We start from the raw sequence: 24,350 nt of genomic DNA on the forward strand, positions 1-24,350 counted from the left end.
GCAATATTAGGTGACAATTCACATGGTCGACAGTATTGTTAGGTTAACAATTGAAATGTAGACAGTATTATACAGTATTATATGGATAGGGTTAGGGTTATGGTTAGAATATGGTTAGGTATAGGGCTAGGGATAGAGTTAGGACTATGCTTACAGATATGGCTCGAAATACGGTCATGGTTAGGGGTATTATTGTCAACCTAATAGGACTGTTTACATTTCAATTGTCAACCTAATAATATTGTTTAGATTCGAGTTGTCGACCTAACAATACTGTTGACCATGTGAATTGTCAACCTAATAATAAAAAAACTATCTACGTCTTATTGTCGACTTACCAACCCTGGCTATATTATGATGTCGACCATATAAATGTTGAATATGTAACTGTTGAACACATGTATAACATTTTTTTGACCAGATAAAGCAAGAACCCATGCTTGCCTACAAAATGTCAGGACTGCTCCCAAATTTAAACATGCACCCTTCTGGATACCAGCGGAAGTGGGGCTTAATTATGCTATTCGCGCCATCAGGCCCAGCCCCAATTTGCAATGCTGTTAATCTCGGCATTACATAGAAGGGGACGACACCATGGTGACGTGATCAAGTCACCACACCAAATGTTTGTTTGATTGCAATAGTTTCGTGCACATTTTTGCACCAATGAGCTCTTCTGAATTTTTATGAGCATCATTACACATTTACCCTCAATATCAAATACAACATCCACTTTTAATACATGTATTGAAAGCATACAATATAATAAAAGTGTAATATATATTTATATATATATATATATATATATATATATATATATTGCCTAGTACAATGTACAAATTACACTGTACTGTAATATAGTTTGAATGTAAGTTGTATGTACTGCCATTTGGTGGTCATAAATGGTACTGCAGTTACTTATTTATTTTAATTTATTTTTTGCATATTTTGGACAATATTTTTGGCTTAGTAGGATTTCAGGCACCTGTAATTATCCCTAAAGATTCCATTGATGACCTTAAAGGGATAACAATTAGTTGTTTTGTCTTGTATTCCCCCCTATCCTTATTTGTTTTTTGTAGCAATGTTTTGTGTGCAGTGTAACCTTTTGTTAATTCCTGAAAATGTAATCACTGTATGGTAACTGCCTGAAAGAGTAAAGTGTTTTGTTGCATATTTGTTAGCTGGCAATACTGTTTATAATTCTAGGGATTTTTTTAACTTGGAAATAACAGTGATGGGCAACCTGCTATACTTTAAGGGCTGCACATTACCCGTAAGTTCAACAATGACAGAAAAAGTCCAAAAACAACCTTGGCATGCCCACATCGGTTACCCCAAAATGCCACCACATTCCCTTTTTTGCTCCAAAAAAGCCTCACATGCCCGCAGACCCACATTTGCCACAAAGTTCACCCACATGCACTCAGGCCTCCACAAGCCTTCAGATCTCATATGCATTTCAAAAATCCCCACATGCCACTCAGACCTCTCCACAGGCCCCTAGACCTACATAGATGCCCTCCAGACCTTGCAACAAGCCCTACCCTCATGCCCCTCACATGCCCACCTGACTTCCCTACATGTCCATCAGACCTCTCCACATGCCCCTTACATGTCCATCAGAACCTACCTTACATGCACATCAGACCTCTTCACATGCCCATTACATGTCTATCAGACCTGCCTACTTGCTGCTTACATGCCCATAAGACTTCCACCACATACCCCTCAAACCTCCCCCTCATGTCTCTCCTACCTGCCCAAATGTTACTTATTTTACAGCTAATTCACTACAGCTAGTACACAAGCACAATCCCTCTTCATTGACATATCTATCCACTTTTCCGGCCTTCTATTCCAAATCCCTGTTCGTGGGTTACAAACAGTCTGGGATGTGCAAAGACACTAGTGGGGGATGTTACCCTTACTCAGAGCCTGATCAACCAATAGGCTGATCAGGCTGCATCCTGGGGCGCTAGGACCTGGGGGGCGCCACGCAGCGACAGCAGCATGCAAGATTATTTTTTTGAAAAAAAATTTTTTTAGTACCAACTCTGTGCCACCGAGCCGCCCCTTTTGCAGACACCACGCTGATGCTGACACTGACACTGACACTCCTGCTCACTGCCCCCTCCGCCTCTTCTCCTCTCCTCCCCTCTTCTCCTCCTCACTGGCTGTCGGGCGTGATGTCATCATCACGTCCCGACAGTGTCAGTGAGGAGCTGTGGTGCTGTGCTGAAGAACTGACTGCCGACTGGAAGCCAGGTATGTAAAGATTTGCAAAATAAATAAAAATTAATCCAGCGCTAGGGTAGCGATTTTCTTGCTAGTGTAACCAGTACTTTGGTGTTTATAACGTTACTGGGTGTCTGAATGTGTAATAATTATGTGATCAAATGTAAAGGATTGTGTAGTTAGATATATCACACTAGTGGTCATGTAGTGGAAAAATCTCGATAAGGATAGCAATATAGTATAACATGTTAACGTTTATATGGTTAAAATAAATTATGCACATGTACCCCACAACAATGATCAATTCAAATATTGTCATTCCACAATTAGGGACCAGGTTGTAAATTAATTTCAGTTCATAACTGTTCATATCTTTTAACCATCTGGATTATATGAACAGATATGAACTGAAATGAATTTACAACCTGGTCCCTAATTGTGGAATGACAATATTTGAATTGATCATTGTTGTGGGGTACATGTGCATAATTTATTTTAACCATATAAACGTTAACATGTTATACTATATTGCTATCCTTATCGAGATTTTTCCACTACATGACCACTAGTGTGATATATCTAACTACACAATCCTTTACATTTGATCACATAATTATTACACATTCAGACACCCAGTAACGTTATAAACACCAAAGTACTGGTTACACTAGCAAGAAAATCGCTACCCTAGCGCTGGATTAATTTTATATATTTTGGACTTGCATCAGCAAGATTTGGGATCATCTTGTGATTTTCAAAGCTACGTTTAGCAAGACATTTCTGTCTATCTCAATTAACTTGTGCGCACTTCCTCATTTGTTAATATCTAGAGATGGGCGGGTCCGGTTCTCCGAGAACCGAACCCACCCGAACTTTGGGTATCCGAGTACCGAGCTGAGCAGCTCGGTACTCTCCCGCCCATTCCGAATCCAAATCGAGGCCGAACGTCATTGTGACGTCGTCGGATCTCGGGGCTCGGTTCTCGCGATACTTCAACTTTATAAATACACGCCTCCACAGCAATCCATCGCCATTTGACAGAGGGAGAGAGCAGGGTGTAGTCATAGGCTAATTAGAGCAGGGACAGATAATACAATATTGTTCTTGCAATTGCTCTAACCAAAATCGCTAGTGCAGAGAGGAGGATAGAAGTTTATTATTTTTTCTTCATATTTGGCACTCCCCAGCGCTTTTGGGGTGTCCCCCATAATTGTGCATAAATATTTCTGGCTGTCAAAAGTCATATCTGTCAGCAGTATCTACTAAATAATTTTTAGCACTCCTCAGTGCTTTTGGGGTGTCCTCCCTAATTGTGCATTAATATTTCTGGCTGTCAAAAGTCATATCTGTCAGCAGTATCTACTAAATAATTTTTAGCACTCCTCAGTGCTTTTGGGGTGTCCTCCCTAATTGTGCATTAATATTTCTGGCTGTCAAAAGTCATATCTGTCAGCAGTATCTACTAAATAATTTTTAGCACTCCTCAGTGCTTTTGGGGTGTCCTCCCTAATTGTGCATTAATATTTCTGGCTGTCAAAAGTCATATCTGTCAGCAGTATCTACTAAATAATTTTTAGCACTCCTCAGTGCTTTTGGGGTGTCCTCCCTAATTGTGCATTAATATTTCTGGCTGTCAAAAGTCATATCTGTCAGCAGTATCTACCAAATAATTTTTAGAACTCCTCAGTGCTTTTGGGGTGTCCTCCCTAATTGTGCATTAATATTTCTGGCTGTCAAAAGTCATTTCTGTCAGCAGTATCTACTAAATAATTTTTAGCACACCTCAGTGCTTTTGGGGTGTCCTCCCTAATTGTGCATTAATATTTCTGGCTGTCAAAAGTCATATCTGTCAGCAGTATCTACTAAATAATTTTTAGCACTCCTCAGTGCTTTTGGGGTGTCCTCCCTAATTGTGCATTAATATTTCTGGCTGTCAAAAGTCATATCTGTCAGCAGTATTTACTAAATAATTTTTAGCACTCCTCAGTGCTTTTGGGGTGTCCTCCCTAATTGTGCATTAATATTTCTGGCTGTCAAAAGTCATATCTGTCAGCAGTATCTACTAAATAATTTTTAGCACTCCTCAGTGCTTTTGGGGTGTCCTCCCTAATTGTGCATTAATATTTCTGGCTGTCAAAAGTCATATCTGTCAGCAGTATCTACTAAATAATTTTTAGCACTCCTCAGTGCTTTTTGGGGTGTCCTCCCTAATTGTGCATTAATATTTCTGGCTGTCAAAAGTCATATCTGTCAGCAGTATCTACTAAATAATTTTTAGCACTCCTCAGTGCTTTTGGGGTGTCCTCCCTAATTGTGCATTAACATTTCTGGCTGTCAAAAGTCATATCTGTCAGCAGTATCTACTAAATAATTTTTAGCACTCCCCAGTGGTTTGCGCTCAGAATGGATTCAAAGCAGTCCACATATGATCTGAATGAGCAACCAGGTTCTGTCACCAGTCCTGATGTTAGTGTTCCCAGTACGTCATCTGGCCAAGGCGATGTCAAACAACAGAGTGTTTTCAAATTAGTGCAAAAAACAAAAAACAAAAAAAAATTTACTGTATTGAAGCGAAAAAGAAGTGTAACTGAGCAAAAGTTAAGTGACGATAAAAAAAAAATTGCAAGCATGCCATTCTACACACGCAGTGGCAAAGAGAGAATGAGGCCTTCACCTTTGGCTATTAGTGGCAGATCCCAAAAAGTTACCCAGCCTACAATTGGTGCACAACTACTGTTACACGTCAAAGCCGAGCTGCAAGATAACAGTGAGGCATTACAGGAGAATATTTGCTCTGATTCACAAATGACAACAATCCCTGTGGAGAGTCCATCCAACAGTGGGATGTCTAATCGTGAGCATTCTGCTGATGTGTTCCTTAATAGCCCGAGTGAAGCCGGTGATACCCAAATTGAGGATGCCACTTTGGAATTAGAAGAGGATGAGGGGGAGATTTGTGTAGGCGACGAGGGCGCTAATGAGGATGTTGATGAGGATGAGGTTGTTTGTGTAAGTCCTGCACCAGTGGCAGCAGTTCTGGCACGTGACAAGAAAAAGGCCATTGTCATGCCTGGGCATAAAACAAAAAAATCCACTTCTTATGTGTGGAATTATTTCTACCCAAATCCAGACAACAATTGTATAGCCATTTGTAGTGTATGTGAAGCCACAGTCAGTCGAGGGAGGGACCTTAACCATCTTGGAACCTCGTCTATGTTACGCCATTTAACGAGAGTTCATGGCAAAGTGTTGGGAAAAGCTGAAAGTTCTTCCCAAGAGAATACAAGCACTCCCTCATCAGCTAAGACCCTCCGCTCACCGACATACCGACGGCTACAAAATACACCCACCACACCATCCTCATCAGTATCCTCAGTAGCGCTCGGATTTAGCCCGGCATCCCACTTAAGGCTGGATGACTCCGGCACTATTATTGATTCCTCTGAAGAAAGCGTTAGTCCTGCTGCTGCTGCTGTTGCTGCTGCTGGGGGTGAATCGTCATCCCAGAGGCAGGTTAATAAAATGAGCAGTCCTACATTTCAGCAATTAACTGTGAAACAATCATTTGCGAGGGGAAGCAAATATGACAGCAGTCACCCAGTCGCCAAGCGAATCACAGACGCCATGGCTGCAATGTTAGTGTTAGATCTGCGTCCAATCTCCACAATAAACGCAGCTGGTTTTTCACAGTTAATTGAGGTTTTGTGTCCGCGTTACAGAATTCCATCGCGACACCATTTCTCCCGTAAAGCTATTCCACAACTATACCAAAAAGTGTGTAAAAATGTAGAGATTGCGCTGAAAAATGCCATTCTGCCCACTGTTCACTTAACCACAGATATGTGGACAAGTGGAAGTGGCCAAACCAAAGACTATATGACTGTGACAGCCCACTGGGTTGGTCATTCACCTTCACCAGCAGGAACAGCAGCAGCATGTATACCACTACGTAACATTTGTCACAGGCAGGCCACTCTTTGTATCACCGGCTTCACTAACAGGCATACGGCTGACAATTTGTTACGCAAACTGAGAGATGTGATTGATGCATGGCTTATACCACTCGGACTCTCCCCAGGGTATGTCATTTCAGATAACGCCAACAATATAGTGCGAGCATTACAGCTGGGTGATTTCCAACATATTCCCTGTTTTGCTCACACCATCAACTTGGTGGTGCAGAGCTTCCTACGAAATAACCGTGAGGTGCAGGAGATGCTTTCGGTGGCCCATAAAATTTCAGGCCATTTCAGGCATTCAGCCACAGCATGTAGGAGATTACAGCAGCTCCAAGAGCAGTTTAACTTGCCCTGCCACCAACTTAAGCAAGAGGTGGTAACTCGGTGGAATTCCACCCTGTACATGCTTCAGAGGATGGAGGAACAGCGCAAAGCCATCCAAGCATATTGCACAAGTCATGACATTGGGAAAGGAGGGGGGATGTATTTCACTCTTGCACAGTGGGGAATCCTTTCAGTGTTGTGCAAGGTGCTGAAACCATTTGAAGTTGTGACATGTGAGGTCAGTGCAGACTCTGCTAGTTTGAGCCAAGTCATTCCTTTAATTAGACTATTGGAAAAGCAGCTTGAGAAAATGAAGGAGGAGCTGAAAGCAAGCAATTCAGCAAAGTATGTTGGCCTTGTCGATCAAGTACTTCATTCGCTTCACAGTGATCCTCGAGTTATTAAGATCTTGAACTCGGATCAGTACGTTTTGGCCACTGTGCTTGATCCAAGGTTTAAAACCTACATTGAGTCTTTACTTGTAAATGAGCGAGATGTGAACTTTTGCAAGGAGCTATTGCTCAGCAAGTTGGCCGCTGAACTGGGCCTCGGCTTGACGACGTGTCCTCCTTCACTTTCTCAAGCTGTTGCTCGTAAAAAATTAAATTTCCAAAAAAGAAGCAGGGAAGACACAGGGGGCAGACGAGAACAATTTAACATCTGGGCTGGTTTGAAGGATTTTTCAAAAAAATGTGTCACTTTGCCCATAACTCCATCCAATATGAGTATAAACATGCAAAGGATGGTGGAGGATTACTTTCAAGAGGTAGTTGATATGGAAATGTCAGACAGTCCCTTTCCTTACTGGGAAGAAAAGCAGGCCATTTGGAAACCCATGTACAAACTTGCTTTGCAATACCTAAGCTACCCACCCTCCAGTGTGTACTCTGAACGAGTGTTCAGCACAGCAGGGAACTTAGTCAGTGATCACCGTAGAAGGTTACTTCCAAAAAATGTGGAGAAAATGATGTTTATAAAAATGAACTACATCTTCCACGAGGAAGGCCTTCACCATCCAAGACATCCAAGCACTGACTGTTCTCTAATGGCGGATTCAAGCGGCGATGAATTGATAGTCTGTGATGATGACGTACACACTGATGAGGGTGAGGATTAAGCTGAAGATGATGCCGATAACATCTTTTTAAAACTTTCTATGTAAGTGTAGGGTGCAATCTACCCCCAAAGAGGAAAGGGACTTGTGGCATTTCCATATCACATACCATCTTGAAAGGCTGCTGTTAGGGCAATTTATCCTTAAGGGTAGGGTGTCATAGACAGAGTGACCCTAAACTGGCTTTGTCCATTTTTCATAATATTGTACAGTCTATAATGGCTGAATTTTTGGGTATTTTATACAAGTGGAGGGGGGCCTAGAGAGACAGAAACCAAACTGGCTTTTTCCATGTCAATTAATATTGTACAGTCTATAATGGCTGAATTTTTTGGTATTTTATACAAGTGGAGGGGGGCCTAGAGAGACAGAGTGACCCCAAACTGTCTTTCTCCATGTCAATTAATATTGTACAGTCTATAATGGCTGAATTTTTTAGTATTTTATACAAGTGGAGGGGGGCCTAGAGAGACAGAAACCAAACTGGCTTTCTCCATGTCAATTAATATTGTACAGTCTATAATGGCTGAATTTTTTGGTATTTTATACAAGTTGAGGGGGGCCTTGAGAGACAGAAACCAAACTGGCTTTTTCCATTTCTTTACATATTTAACTATAAGTGTAGGGTGTAATATACATTCAAAGACGATGGCTGCATTGCCAATATGCATAGATGGAGAGGAAGACAATCTGTTTTGTGTGTAGAATAAATGAAGGCCTACCAATGAAGATTTAAACTGTTTTTTTGGATGATTTATTACCTCAACAATTAGATTACTTGTCTCTAAAACAGTTGGAGCACTAAATTGGGTTAATTTAGGCCCAAAAACATGGATTTTCCAAAAAAAAAGCAAAACAAAACCAAACAAAACCAAAACCAAAACCAAAACACGCAATGGCGGTTTTGCAAAACCAAAACCAAAACACGACGGTAATCCAGATCCAAAACCGAATCCAAAACCAAAACACGGGGGTCAGTGACCATCTCTAGATATCCGTATAAGTAAAAATTTGCGTTTATGCAGGGGCATATTGTAATAAGGGAGACAGAGTGTGCTGCAAGGGGGACAGTGTGATAAAGGGAACAGTGTATTGAGGGGGCAGTGTGATAAGGGGCACAGTGATCTAATGCCTGGGGGGAAGAGGGTCATGAATTGGCCACTGGGGTGTGATGAAATGGCTGGTGTGGGGGTGCACCATCTCTGCATTGTGTGGCGTTCATGAGGATGCTCTCTAAAAATCCTAATCATTGAGGGTTTGTAATGTTTGCACATTTTCAAAACAGAATAGCTAAACGACAACAAAGCTGCAAGAACAAGCAAGACAAAACAGCAAGAACAGGTAAGAGAATCTGTCTAAAAAATTTTTGCTGGCTAATACTCCTGAATTTTCCTTTTTTTTTTTTTTTTTGTGTGAGTGTGGGGGAGGGGGGGGGGAAGGGTGAAGGGGGGGGCGCCACGGGTGTATTAACCTAGGGCGGCCAGAAGCCTTAATCAGGCCCTGCCCTTACTTGACCATTAAGCAAAGTCAAACAGGGAGAAATAGGGTGAAGCCAGTGGCTCTGGATTATGACATAGCACAACATGTTATTTAAAAAACATAATGATGTTACATCAAACAAGCTGGTGTGCTGTGTTATTCCTGCAACATCAATGGAATTCAACCTTAAAGTGTGGAGAGCAGCACGGAGTGAATGACGCATACTGTCTCAATGTGAACGCTCCGTGCAACCCTTAAACCACTGGGAACACTGTTGGCCACTTCTTCCCTTCCTGCTGACTGATATGCTGTGTGAGCTCCCTGCATTGTGCAGAGGAGGTCATGTGACGCAGACAGTGTCAATTAGGGCATGAAGGGCCCACCGGGGGACTGCAATGCTAGGGGCCCACCAGAGGGGGTGTGGCCAGCCATCATAGAGGCGAGACCAGACACTAAAGGGAGAGTGGTCAGCCCACGAAGGACAGCTAGCAACATAGTGTAGTATATAAAGAATGTAGTGTGCTCATCCTTCTCTTTTAAAATGACAGGCTGACTGCGCACTTAGTTACTAACCTGCTCATGCTCCTCTGGGCGGTTGGATATCCGGAACTCCTACTCTCATCTGCCCTGCTCAAAGTGAAAAACACTCTACCGCGCAGGTTCAGAGAGCCCAGACGCGACTCTCTGCACCTGTGTGGTAGTGTGTTTAACGGGATTTTTTGGCAAAAACGGGGGGGGGGGGGGGGAGGAGTTGCGCTCTACCCCTACTGTTGCAAGAGCAGCATTAACACAGGTTATCCCTCTCTACGAACTAATAATATACTGAAAGTAAAGCGCTCATTGACTTATGTATTATTCCAAGTGTAATGCTAATTATAAAATTTGTATTCTTTTATCTTGAATACAATTCGTATTTTTCTATATTTTGTATTAGGCTGTGAGCAAGAGGCTCGGTTCAATTAGTGGGATAACATTTAATGTTAGTTTTATCACAATTTATTGAATCCTGGTTAAAATACCTAAAAATACATTAATATAGACAAATAAAATACTCCAATTAAACCACAGTATTTAAATTATGAGGCATTGATTTCTATATACATAAATATGGTATGGCATCAATTGAACATACATAAAAAATCAGACAAACCTAGGTATATAGACCTGGACTAGTCTTGCTACTGGGAGGCAAATGGCAGTGGGTATAAATGCTGCATTGATCCAGATATAACACAGTCACTGATATCTCAATAAAATAATGTTCATAGCATACAAGTCCAGTAGATGGGAATTGGTATTTCTTTAAGTCTCTGCTAGTGCAATATAAATATTCAGATCACTGTCCACATATATCACATGGTTATTGCTGCGATGCTTTCAAATTTAACTTTGTTTACTTGCAGTTTCGATGTATATAGAGATGGTGGCCGGGTACCCAGTGTGCTGAAATCAGAGGATGTTTCTCGTGGTCCGTGCTTGTTACTGTTGGAGAGGAAGGTGCCTGCGTTCCACTGTGGAACGCATCTGTCCCTTCCTGTTCTCGCGTATGTCCAAAAGATGAATTGTTTGCAAGTCGGGAGTCAGCTGTTTTCTTAGCTCCTCCCTAACAATGGAGGGGGCGTGGCTATAATGTGGAGGGGCCTACCGGTGGATAGTCCTGCTGCCCTGCAGGCCAGTCCGAGCCTGGACGCAGAAGTCGGCTGCTCCTATTCTGTCTTGTAGGTGACGGTTTTCCGGGCCACAAGCAGCGGGATATTGCCCGCTACTGTTCAATACAGTGGACAGTAACTGTCTAGTCGTTGTGAAGTTTTTACAGGTGAGAATAGAGACTTTACAGTGAGAAAGTTCATCCCAGAAGTTTGAGCAAGGGTAGGCAGGGTTTACCCAATTAATAATGGCATCTGAATCTGGACTGTGCCTAAATTGAGATGAACTGAGGATGCTGTCTTAGCAGGTTTTTGTGGCAACATGTGTAGGGAACTAATTAGAAAAAATGTCATTTTCTTGCTGCAAGTCTAAATCAGTGGTTACAATTTGTTAATAGCCTGATAATAATTGAAGTCACAATATTTGTCTTTTAGAGTGCAATCTGTTTGTACACAAATGGGGTTTATATAAGGGATGAGAGGAGCACCATTACAAAAGGCAGCAGAATGTCCAGGAACACCTCTGGTCAAGCAGGTGGTATACTGTGTTGGAGGTGACTAGGGTCACAGCCAGTAACTGAGTACATCCTTCTCACCACTTGCAAACTAACGTAAACATTTTTATTAACATGGGAGACACTCTAAAAAAACAAATATTGTTACGCCTATAAAGTTAAAAAGCATTAATTGAGACATTTGCAGCAAAAAAATATTAAATGTTTTAGTTAATTCCCCGCATTTTATTTTCACCCATAGCTAATTGCTGAGAATGCTTCCTTATTATACATACACCCAAGGCCATATTATACACTTTATTGTATTCTTTAGCTTTGTGTACCTCATGTTATTATAAATAAATTTAAATATTTATACATTCAAAATGTATACACATATGTGTATAAAAAAGCTTGTTATAATATAATAAATATGGATTTGAAATATTGGTAAAATGTTATAGCACAAGCATACATTTGATAATTTACTAGTGAGTTATATTGTTATAACTAATGTTGTAATAGGACAGTGGTGATAGCACTGATTTATTTTGTTTTATTATTATTATTAGGAACACTCTGCTAACCTGTCTTGTGCTTTATATGGTCACTCCTATTTTTATTGTTATACACAGGGGTGGAACAATGTATCGCTGAGCCCCAGAGCAAAATCTGTTTAGGGGCCCAGTGATGGTGTTCACACCTCCTAGGCCCCCTTCTCTTCTAAAATGATCAGAGTGGGGGCTTCTTTGTCTGGTGCACATGTCCATTGTGCATGTGTGGGTCAGAAGGTGAGTCCAGACTGATGCATTTTTAGGGGTGAAGTATGTCATTGTTAAAGATTTTTTGACATTTTTAAAAAATGGGTTATGAACAGCAGAATGTTTGGAAGAGTTAAAAAAAATTACCAGGAGCATAGGCAAGAAGAAGGTAACCTTTTTATTGCCATTGTTCCGAAGGAAAATGTAACAATAAAAATACATAATATAAAGAGAAAAATGAAAATTGTCATTTGTAATATAACAACACTTGCGCAAAGTATATATCCATCCAGAAGTACAAAAAGCGTGTTTCAGGAATTCACGACTTTTCACAACTTTTTATTCGTATTCATTTTAACCATTGGTAATAGGTTTTCTTTTATTGGGCAAGAGAGGGGTTAAATTACTGTACTGTAAATGACATGTGAAATCTGTCCTTCGAAAACAATGAAATGCAAATGCTTACATCAGTGATCCCTAGCTAAGGCCTCATTTCACCTGTGCTCTCAGCCTGACCAACAAGTTATTATGTTAAGCAAATCTTGTCCCAAATAACATTGTCTGACTCCTTTTATCCTACCCAGCAATGCATTAACCTTGCATCAATCCTAGATTCCCCTGGCCTTGAGCCTGATATTTCTGAACCAGTTTCACCAGCTCTGACCTTAGTCTGTCCCTGTTTCTGTTACTGCCTTGTCTGTATATGACCAATCAGCACCTGCCTACTAATACTGACCTGGGAGTTGAAACCTGTGGGCATCCTGCAGCGAATCCCAACCATCCTTACAGGTACCATGGTGAATATCTGAGTGATCCTTAGACTCTGAGCCAAAAACTAGCCAATGCCAAATGCTAAGGGCACAGAGTCCACCCTCCCTCAGCCTCTGCAGTTATAGCTGACTTTTTCCAGCTCACACAGCAAGCACTGGGGTAAAGCAGCTAAGAAAATACAATGAGAAGCATAACACGCCTGACTACACAATTTCATTGCACACTGAGACATGTATATTGTGTGCACAGTGAGCACAAGCAGCAATGACGCTAAACAAGACTTGCTGATTTGCATTGCTCTATCTGACATAAATTATTAACATTTTTACCTCAAAATATGTAATGTTAATATTCATGTACAAAGCTGTTTAAAAATAACTGGTATACAGGGCATTGAGAGGCAGTTTAAAGTCAGGAGACCGCTTCTTGGTAACTGTCTACCTCATCCTATTTAAACTCCCAATACTCTATATTCTGAAAATTTACAAACAAAGTACATAAATATAAGGATTGCCATAGAGATGCCGAGGCACAAATCAGCCCCATCCGTTACTATAGAAGAAGAATGAACTGCTTGATATGCACACATGCTGAGAACTGCTTCCAGGGATAATACTAGCTCTCTTGTAGTAAGTTTCAGGTGAGCTTTCTCAGCACAAGGGCAGTCTCTCCGGTTTTCCTCAGCCAGCCGCCCTGCAGTTGTCTCAGCTGCACAATGCAAATGTTTGTCTTCCCTCATGAGCCTCTTTTGGGCTGCACAGCTTTATCAGCTCTCTGTGTATGACAGACCTCTTTATCAGCCTGGCAGATAGGAAGAAACCATCATACATCATGCTGCATACAGAGCACTGGAACCTCCATTAATGAATGCCTGTCACTGGCATAAACCTAGAAAATGAATACAGTCACACATAAAAGAGATGAAATATATAACAAAATCCAATGACCCTTTCGACGGTGCTTGGGAGCATTAGAGACAATAAAGAGGATGAAAATAAATAAAAATGATTTTCTCTACAGTGCAGCGTATCCTGTGATTTTTTACATCATTCCAAATGTACTGAACTTTTTAGAAATTATTCTTCACACATTGGAATAAAATGATTGCTAAAAATGGTAATGCATGTGTGATTCTCATTGATAGTTCAAGCTAAATAAAATAAATAGTAATTGTCATTATATTGTTTAGAAATACTGTAGGTATACACAATTCCCATGCCTCCTAACTGTCCCTCTTTTGGATGGTCCATCCATGTAACCAGTTTTCAAAAAACCCTCTTTCTTTGAAAACTGTCCCTAGTTTTGGCCTGTGTGGCTCATAATTTTAGAATAACATCCAGCATTTATGTGTGTAATTTACACGTATAAGTGTTTTGTCTTTTAGTACCTGAGACATCTTCAAACAATAAGTAAGTGTCCCTGTCCATTTGTAATGTCCATATCTATACTTTCTGTGTTAGGAACCAACTATCTCTGTGAGAAACCATTGAATATGATTTAAATACCTTATTGCAAGGCTTGAAGGACTGGATTTTTCAGCTTCTTGTCCCCTCTCACAAAACAAGCCAATCATAAAGTGCCCACACTAAAATTTTGCTATGGCATTTATATGATTTTCATTCTATTTGTGCTGCTGATTTACAAGATCCATTAACCCTGTACATCAGCATGGGTTTTAACGTCACAGTAACAAACTTCCAATGCTAAGGCATTGTTGATAATTATTTTTCCAATGATCCCACTAGGATATTGGTAATTTCCTTAAGTAAAACTACTAGAATAGGATAAGATAATCACATTTAAAAAAATAGCAATGTGTAACATACCACTCTTGATGTTAAGTTACTAAGCCCTCATAGTGCCTGCTTAGTATCACACCTGCAACCCTTGGGCCTGCTGTTTGCTGTTCTGACCTCTTGTTTCGAATCTGGATTTTTTTCTCCTTGTCTGCTTGTTGCCCTGATCTTTGCTTTGTAGTCTGACTTTGCACCTGTGCATTCTGTCCCCTATCCTGTCCCAAATTGCATCTGATATTGTTCCATTGTTATCTGGACTGGGCATTGTCAGCTGCTACCTAGTGGGGATAGCCTGGGGGCTGCTACCTGTGGGTGTTCCTCAGCAAAGAGCAAAATCTCCTTATAGGGTTCCTGATGAAGAATCAACACTCATTAGACATTCATCTGACTCAGTGGTCCAGGTAAGCCAGCACCTACTGCTAGCAGATACATGGGTACAGTAACAGCGCCAGGCTGCTCCCATGGTTTTTTTCCTTTAAAATGTTCCTAATAGGCTGCTAAGCTGAGTCTCTTACCCCGAGCTAAAGTTTGCCAGCCGGCCCCTGAATAGCACACAACACAAGGGAAGGAAATTAAAAATGCTGGTGAAATTTCTGATGAGTGCAGTACTAACAGAATTCCATTTTCACTAGACACATAAAAAATATGAATACTGTTTTAGCAACAGCGACTTATTTATGCATGTATTTCTTCTGTTGAATATCCACTTGCCCAATACGTTTTGACTGTGTATAGTTTGCATTTAAAGAAACGGTTTTTTTTTAGGACTAGCTGCCTATGTATTTATATACACCTCCAACTTATCAATCACCTGCACAATATATATCTAGTGTGTATAGTTTATATTTGTTGGACACAATATGAATATATACTGCTGATAAACATAGCATGTAGCTAGTGTCCCATATACATAATCTACAAAGCATGCTGCCCTTCAAAATGTCCATTCATATTTTACTCAGTATGTCTGGTCTAGAAGGTTAATTCTGGGCACTTATTATCTCCCCACACTGAATCCTCGACAGCTTTGTCTATGAAACAATTTTATGTGTACTTGCCAACCTTTGACAAGTGAATTCCGTAAGATCCCGGGCAGGGGGCATGGTTGGAGAGCGGGAGGGGGTGGAGCGCGGTCAATCGCGTCATTTTGGCCCCACCCCCACGACAAAAACGTCATATTGTCACGGGGGGCAGGACCAAAAATGACACAATTCACCGCTAATCGCGTCATTTTGGCAGAGAAATTCCGGTATGCGGGATACTTACCTGCTCTCCCGGGAGTCCAGGAGACTACTTGGATTTCGTGAGTATCCAGGGGCAAACGCAGGATTTGTAGAGGGGGGTTTCCACACCAAGCCGCCAGTGGGCGTGACCAGCATGCATGGGGACGTGGCTATAATTTTAGACAGTGCTTGGCTGCTCTCCAACTCTTCCTATCCTCTTAATACAGTGGATCCCAAACTTTTTCAGTTCAAGGCACCCTAAGGGTCTCCATAATTTCTTCAAGGCAAGGCACCCCTAAGTCAAAATAATTACCAATGATTCCCCTGTCTTGCTTACCACTGGCCCTGGCGAGGCACCCCTGTGAGATCACCGAGGCACCCCAGGGAGCCTAGGCACACATTTTGGGAACCACTGCGCCAATATAAATGGGCAATGCTGCGTGCACTACTGTTAGGTGCACACAGCTCTCCCTTTTCAAGCAGAGCTGTGTGAAGCGGGAGCAGGGTCTAGCCACCTCAATTATACAGTTCCCCAGGGTTGGAGGGGGGTTTCCAGGCACTAAGAAACCCCCCTCGGTTTGCCTATGGTATCCCGGACATTCCAGGAGAGTTGGCAAGTATGGTGCACTGTATACCCTCATACATTGTTGTCTACACTGCTGAGTCTGTATAGTGCACAAGTTTGTGAGTTTACACAGAGTTTTAACATCTGCTGTGTGCAATTTACATTTTATAAATGAGGACAGTTAGTTTGTTTAAGTAACTTAGACTTTTCTTTCAGCACACTCAGACTTTCAAACATATTTTTTCATTGCAATAAATACTGCACTAGGTTTGGTTACACATTCTAGTAATGTACTGTATCCTTGAAGAGCCTGTTAATCGCCAGTCTTATAAAAACCTCTTTTTTTACTGAAATAAATACCGCAGTGGGTGTGATTACAGATTATAGGACTATACTTTACCTGTACAAAGCCAGAATGTTTTCTATGTTGCTATGTTTATTGTCTTTTTATCACTTCTTAAAACCACATTTTCTCACTAAAATTGCAATATAGGTGTCACTTACGGCAGAGTGATATACTTGAAAGAAAGTGATAAACTGCAACCCTTTAAAATACAGCTTTCAGAAATGTATACTTTTTCAAACCATATATACAGTATGTTCATGGTGAACAGAACAGTGATGATAATGATGGACAGTTATATATTGATGGCAGACAAGAGCAGTGATTTTTTTTTCCAGTTTACTCAGACCTTGAAATGCCTGTGTTTACTCAAATACATATTGCAGACTATAGTTTATACCAACAGCCCCCTAAAATGGCTTTTCTTGCAAATGCCTCCTTTTCCCTCAGATAAATACCATAATAGCTGGCCCAAAATATTGTAATATACAGTATATTTAACTGCTCGGGGCAGATAATTGTCTTAGAAATACCTGTTTTTCATGTAAATAATACTACAGTAGATGTAGATCACATTTTACTAATATGCTAATGATAGGTCTTATAAACATATTTTGGGCCCCAGTATCCTCACAGCCCCACAGCAAAATTTATGTAAGTGCGTGTGGCAGAGTTTTTTTTTAAAAAGGACTTTTACATGGTATGTTGTGCGTTTAGTTTAAGGTATTTTTGTACAGGAGCACTGCATGCCCCAATGGGTCCGGAATGCCAGGGTCTTCTGGCTCTTGTAGTTCTACAAATGCCAACATGCTCTGACAGCCATGGGTATGTTGCCAATTGTAGTTCTACAAGCGCCATCATTCCTAAACACTGTAGGCATGCCGTGGCTTGCTGGGACCTGTAGTGTATCAGAGGGCAAACGCAGGATTTCTAGAGAGGGGTTTCCAAACCATGCAGCCAATGGGCATGACCAGCATGCATGGGAGTGTGTCTATAATTTTAGACAGTGCTGGGCTTCTCTCCAACTCTTCCTATCCCCATCATATACACGGGGCAAGCCACATCAAGCCTACAGTGCCCCAGGCTGGGAGAGGGGATTTTCCAGGCACCAGGAAACTCCTCTGGGTGCGCCCCTGTGTATATAGCAAAACAATACTGATTTAACTATTTACAGTTTATTAGCACACACCTATCAGCCAAAGAGTGTTTGGGAAGAGCCTTAGTACTGTTTTTTTTTAGAGGTGTGGGGTTTGCTGGCATGATTCCTGTAGGGAGCATAGCACGTGCTAAATAGGCTAGGGCTGAGTAATGTTATGAAATCCAACACATATGACAGGTGTATCTGCGGGTGATTCCACCACTGAATGGGCTGTAAATGCGTTAACATGCCCATACTGTACTTGCCCTATGCTTTCCTGCCCTCCCATTCACTTCTTCATTCCACTTCTCTAAGCATACACAGTGGTAACTTTAGGATGTGCCTAAGTCTGCACTGGGACTTATGGTTATACATGTTCATGCACAGAATGGTGATGAGCATTTAATGCATAACTATGGACTTGCTTTAAACTCTACATGAGGTCCTAATTTGCGGTGGTAGTCACTACACTGACTACCACAACCCCAACAACAAATAGCACTGTGTATTTGTGTAAACTGTATCTAAAATAAAAACCCCCCGGTCTTAAGTGCCCCAGGCCCCCCAGAGCCTTATTTCAGCTCTGTTGATACTTTAGTGGTTCTTGCATTGATTCCATTGCCTGCCTCCAATCTTTCATTGGTCCCATTCTCAGACACTTTGTTGAACATATGGCCAGCCCCCATTGCACTGACAATATCATTAATCCTTCCTCCCTTTCACAAACTATATCACCAACAAATCCTTGGAATAGCTCTCCCCTTCACTTATGTCATTGTCTGCCAACTTTCCCTGCACTCATATTAATTCAAACACCCCCTTTTATATATATAAAGAGAGAGATTTGACTGGTAATTTGCATCTCAGGATGTCAGGGAAAGATGCAACAATGCGTGAGATGCTCATATGCTGCTCTGGCAGACTGATTAAATACAAAAATGCCAACGTGTTTTGTAATAGTTGAGCTTCTTAAACAAAATCAGATATGTTTCTATGAAGGAAATTTTGGAAGGATGTGTTAGTAGACAACTAAACAAGTGTGAACAGAGAGCTATAAACCAGTTGCAGACAGGGTCGGACAGGCCTGCCGGGGATCCGGGGTATCCCCCGATAGGCCCCGTCCCCTGATGGTTCCCCTCTTCGTTGGTGGGGGGAGCGGGTATTAAAAATAATAATAAAAAATAATAATAATAATGTCGGGCGCGACATCATCATGTCAAACCCGACATTCAGTGAGGAAGGGACCAGAGAGGAGCAAGCAAGAAAGAAGAAGACGAGAAAAGAAGAAGAGAAGAGAAGAAGCCAATAAGAAGGTAAGAAAAGGATCGGAGGCATGGGGAGGAAAGCAGGATGACACATAGTGATGAAGGGAGAGGGGGAAGAGGCATGACACAGAGTGATGAAAGAAGGGGAGAAGGAGCATGACACAGAGTGATGAAAAGGGCGGGAGAAGGAGCATGACAAATAGTGATGAAAAGGGGGGAAGTAGCATGACACAGAGTGATGAAAGGGTGGTGGGACAGCATGACAGAGTTATGAAAAGGGGGGGAGCAGCATGACACAGAGGGATGAAAGGGGATGGAGCAGCATGGCACAGAGTTAAGGGGGGGCAGGATGGCACAGGGTGATGAAGGGAGGAGCCAAAGCAGCATGGCACATGGTGATGAACGGGGGCCAGGAGAAGGGGGTAACAAAAGCAGCATGGCACAGGGTGATGAACGGGGGCCAGGAGAAGGGGGTAGCAAAAGCAGCATGGCACAGGGTGATGAAGAGGGTAGCAAAAGCAGCATGGCACAGGGTGATAAAGGGGAGCCAGGAAAAGGTGGAGCAAAAGCAGCATGGCACAGGGTGATAAAGGGGGTCTAGGATAAGTGGGAGCAAAAAGAGCATGGAGGGCGCAGTGTGATCATAAGGGCGCATGGCATGGTGATAAAGGGGCACAGTAATGTGTGTGTGATGGCACAGGGGGCTTGTGGCGATGTAGTGTGCATGTAAGGTAGGGGGGATAATTAACGGGTGCTATTTTGTTTGTGGGGTGATGGTGGGGCAATTTAATTTTATAGTGGGGCTATTAATTTAAGATGGGGTGGTTTGGGGGCTATTAATTGAATGTGGGGATGAATTTGAGGAGCATGAGGTCTAATTATTAAATATGAATATGAATTATTTAATGGTAGTGACGGTTGCGAGAAATAGGTATATTTATTATACGTAGATGCTATTAATTTATTGCTGGGGCTGTTTGGAGGGAGGGAAATAGGTTTATTTATTAAAAGGGAATACTATTACTTTAATGTTGGGGTTGGTTGGAGGGATATAGATCTATTTATTTAATGTGAATACCATTATTTTACTGTTGGGACTGGAGGAAAGCCTAAGAATTAATTGTGGGTCCTATTGATTAAACGCCAGGGCTGGTTGTAATTTTCTAAATGTACCGATTTTGTTTTCCAAATACAGCCTCCAACATTCCAGGATCCAGACAAGCTGCAACTAAAGAAACCAGCAGCCATAGGTGGTGAAAGTGACAAGAACAGGTAGGAGAGAGCAGGATAGACTGTCATATGTTCTGATTCTAGTGGGACAATTCTGATTTTTGGTGACTGTTCTGCCCAATCTAAGGGACAGGTCAAGACTGTATTCTTTAAATACTACACTATGGTGCTAGCTGTCCTTCGTGGACTTACCAAAGCCTGGTTGGTTATGCCTCTCTAGTGACTGGCCACAGCCCCTCTGGTTGGCCCCTACCATTGTAATCCCCCTGTAGGCCCTTCATGCACCAGTCCGACACTGGTTGCAGATCATCCAAAAGGATTCATGTATTTTCATAACACAGAGAAAAACAAGCCCGCGCTCGGTCTATCCCACATTATATATGGTACCAGCTGCTTGGCAATGTGCCCGCGCTCGATATATCCTATATTGTATGTGGTACCAGCTGCATCGCATTATAAATGCCCATATATGTATACAAAACAAAAGACAGTTGTCAGCGCTTATCCTTTACACTGCATATCTGTGTGTGTGTAGCAAAATGAAAACATGAGGTATTAGTTCATATTTTGATCAAAAGATTTAAGCCTGCATCCCAACGTCAAGGGCACCTCATTATATGCAGGTCCTATACTGACCTATATGCTTTAAACACCATTAAAATGCAGTTAAAATCAGATGCACTCACCTCCCAGGTATAGGGGTTTACATCTAGCAAGGGCTGGCTTGTGAACCACACCCAAATGTGCCTTTAATAGGCTTAATGGACAGCTTTTTCTCTGCATTGCCTTAGAGATGACCCACTGTGTATTAAATCATCACATCCAGGATTTCCAAAATGTTACTACAACCAAATTCCAGTAGATCTAAAGCCCGCCTAGTTTTGAGTTGGCCCCACCTACAGTTGACTTGGTCCCACCCACATGAGATCACTTCAAGATTTTTTTCCAGGGCAACTTTAAGTTCCCAATCCGCCCTTGGATATGTGTAACTCAAAATACACGGTGTGTATACTGCTGCATCAACATACGCTCTAACATATCTTGAGGTGGTTGGAGTAAAGATAAGAAAACTATCATAATCAACATGATGATGAAACTGCCATTTTAAAAATAGAATTTAAAAATAGTCATTCTGACTCAAAAAGTGTTGCAAAATACTTTTGCGTGTAAATGCCGAACTGGAATAAAACAGTAAGACATTAGAAGAAAATGTATGTTCAGATACAGAAATAACACAAATGCCTGAGGAGAGTCTATCCACGAGTGCTATGTGTAAGCCTGACCTTTCTGATACTGTACCCATAAAGAAGAATCCTTTCAGCATTTCTGCAGATGTGTGGATGAGCAGCCCAAGTGTAGCCGGTGATACATAAATTGAAAATGCCAGTTTGGATTGCAACAGCATGAGGGGGATATTTGTGTAGCTGACAAGGGCGCTAATTAGGATGTTGATGAGGATGATGTTGTTTGTGTAAGTCTTGCACCAATGAAAGCAGTTCTTGCATTGATAAGAAGAAGGCCATTGTCATGCCTGGGCATAAGTAAAAAAAATCCACCTCTTATGTGTGGAATTATTTTACCCAAATCCTGCCAACAGTTGTCTAGCCATTTGTAGCATTTGTAAAGCCACAGTCAGTAAAGGTAGGGACATTAACGATCTAGGAACCTCATCCATGTTATGCCATTTGAAGCAAGTTCATGGCAAACTGTTGGGAAAATCAGAAACTTATGCTAAAAAAAATAACAACAAGCAGTCCAGTATCAGCTAGGTCCCTTCTCTCCGCTAGATCCCGGCACCTGCAATCTACACCCACAACACTTTCCTCATCAATATCCTCAGTAGCGATCAGAGTTAGTCCTGCATCCAAGTTGCTAAGGCTAGATGACTTCTCCACTATCCAGGATACCTCAGAAGAATTCTTGACCGTTAGTCCCACTGCTGCTGCTGGGGGTGGATCTTCATCCCAGAAGCAGACCAAGAGAAGACTACTAGTGGATTACAACAATTGGCTGTTAAACAATCCTTTGCAAGAATAAGCAAGTATGAAAGCTGTCACTCAGTCGTAAAGCTGACACAGACACCATGGCGACTATGCTAGTATTAGATCTGCGTCCAATATCCATCCACTATTAATGCTATTAATCCATTATGACACCATTTTACTAGAAAAGCAATTCCTCACCTTTACCAGAAGGTTCGTAAAAATATATTTACTGGGCTACAAATTGCCATTCTACCCACTGTACACTTAACCACAGATATGTGGACAAGAGGAACTGGGACAACTGGCGGATTTACCCTTCTTAAGTTTGTTTTCAATCACCCTTCCATTGCGTCTCTCTCGTACGTGTGACCACAAACTTTGTTTTTCACTGGGTTCACCATCTCCAACTGTGTTATAGGAGTGCTCTGGGTGATGGCGATCTCCTCGTCTTCATCTTCCAAATCTTTGTCTGCAGGGGCCGGTGACACACCCATTTGTTTTCTAAGGTCTCTTAGATGTTTTTTAAACTTGACATATTTTTCGTCCTGCCTCAGGGCCTCCTCAGTATTATTCTTCTGAAGCGCAGTGTATCTCTTGTGTACAAGCTCTCTTAAATCTGGATCTCATCCGGTGGGTCAAGTTTTAAGAACGGTCTCCTCAACTGCGTTTCTATATTAGTTTAAATCTCTGCTCAATGCAGCGTATTCCAAGATGACAGATTCCATGCTGCCCACATGTTCTGTGTCACAGTCTGTCTGAAGCAGATCTAATGCCACTCCAGTTGTAATATCCATTCCTGTGTTTACATAATTTTGATAGTTCTTCAGGGATGAGAGGGAGGTATTCAGAGAGGAGAAGGAGATTAAAGTTGCAGCACGAACAGATATGGTTTAATAATGTAAAGGTCATTGGCAGCCCCATTGGACTTAAGGCAGTTAAGCTATTGGTACTTGTTTTGTGGGGGCCCAAACAAACCAATCACTTCAGCCACAAAAGTATCACTCCTTGTCGCTGAAGTGCTTGCTTTGTTGAAATGTACATATCCTTTTCAATATCTTACGTAAGGGTGGATGGGAGGGCACAAGGACAATTCCATCTTGCACCACTTTTCTTTTATGCCACTGCTATATGGCAATGTTTCCTAGATGTGCTATGAACTGCCATATGTTGTGTCGTTGCTCTGTCGCTTAGCATTCAGCCAGGTCACTGCAGTCTTTGTCCGAAAGTGTATGAAAATAATATTGTGACCTTGTGAGGTGGTCAAAATTGACTGGAAATTACTGAAAAATAGTGTTATTGGAAAAAAAAATAGCAAAATTATGTAATTTTAGCATATTTTACCTATTTTTCTAAAAAAATCCAAATCCAAATCCAAAAACACGCGAGGGCAGTTTTGTCAAATCCAAAACCAAAACACAAACTTAATCCAGATCCAAAACTAAAACACGGGGGTCAGTGAACATCTCCAGTTTTAACTTATTTTATGAGATTAACGGGGAAATTCAGATGGCCGTATTACTGTAAAATGTAACGCGGTCTGCGCACTATTACAGTTATAGTAAACTTAAATAGCGTTATTACGGCAGTTTCAGCGCTGGTTTTTGCTCGTAGCGAGCTGCAAGCAGAATCCTGGGTTAAATGTATCATAATAACGGTAATAGGTTTAACACTGCGTTACTTCGGGCGGAATTAAATTCCCCCGTAAAAATAATGTGGGGCCTTTTTGAAGATTAGAAGACTGCCCCAAATATGAAGGTAACTAGCACCTGTATACCAAAAATTTAGATCATCACATCTCGAGAGATCAGTAAACTAAATTTTTACTTTACAATTTGGATAGTTTGTTGGGAGGGGGGCAAGAACCAAGCTCTGATAGAAGTTACTTTAGCTTAAGCAATGTTTGTATTAACTTAGCTTTGGAGTGTTAGAGCTACAGTTAAACCTTGGGTTAGTACAGACTTAAATCAAGCTAATGGTAGGTTATATAAGGGTTAGAATTTAGACTATAATGTTAATGTT

The 24,350-nt window shown here is 41.5% G+C and overlaps 1 protein-coding gene and 1 long non-coding RNA gene across 3 annotated transcripts in view; one reads left to right on the forward strand and one right to left on the reverse strand.

Moving 5' to 3' along the window:
* Positions 1 to 24,350, reverse strand: part of WDR72 (WD repeat domain 72) — a 247,424-nt gene that overhangs the window by 84,212 nt on the left and 138,862 nt on the right. The gene's annotated exons all lie outside the window — the stretch shown is intronic.
* LOC142151920 (uncharacterized) overlaps positions 2,216 to 24,350 on the forward strand; it is an 88,662-nt gene continuing 66,527 nt past the window's right edge. The window contains exons 1-2 of the long non-coding RNA XR_012691266.1: positions 2,216 to 2,268; positions 8,921 to 8,976. This is a non-coding gene — a long non-coding RNA (uncharacterized LOC142151920). The remainder of the gene's footprint in view (positions 2,269 to 8,920; positions 8,977 to 24,350) is intronic.

Source organism: Mixophyes fleayi, chromosome 4 (assembly GCF_038048845.1).
Source record: "Mixophyes fleayi isolate aMixFle1 chromosome 4, aMixFle1.hap1, whole genome shotgun sequence".
In the NCBI taxonomy this organism is placed as follows: domain Eukaryota; kingdom Metazoa; phylum Chordata; class Amphibia; order Anura; family Limnodynastidae; genus Mixophyes; species Mixophyes fleayi.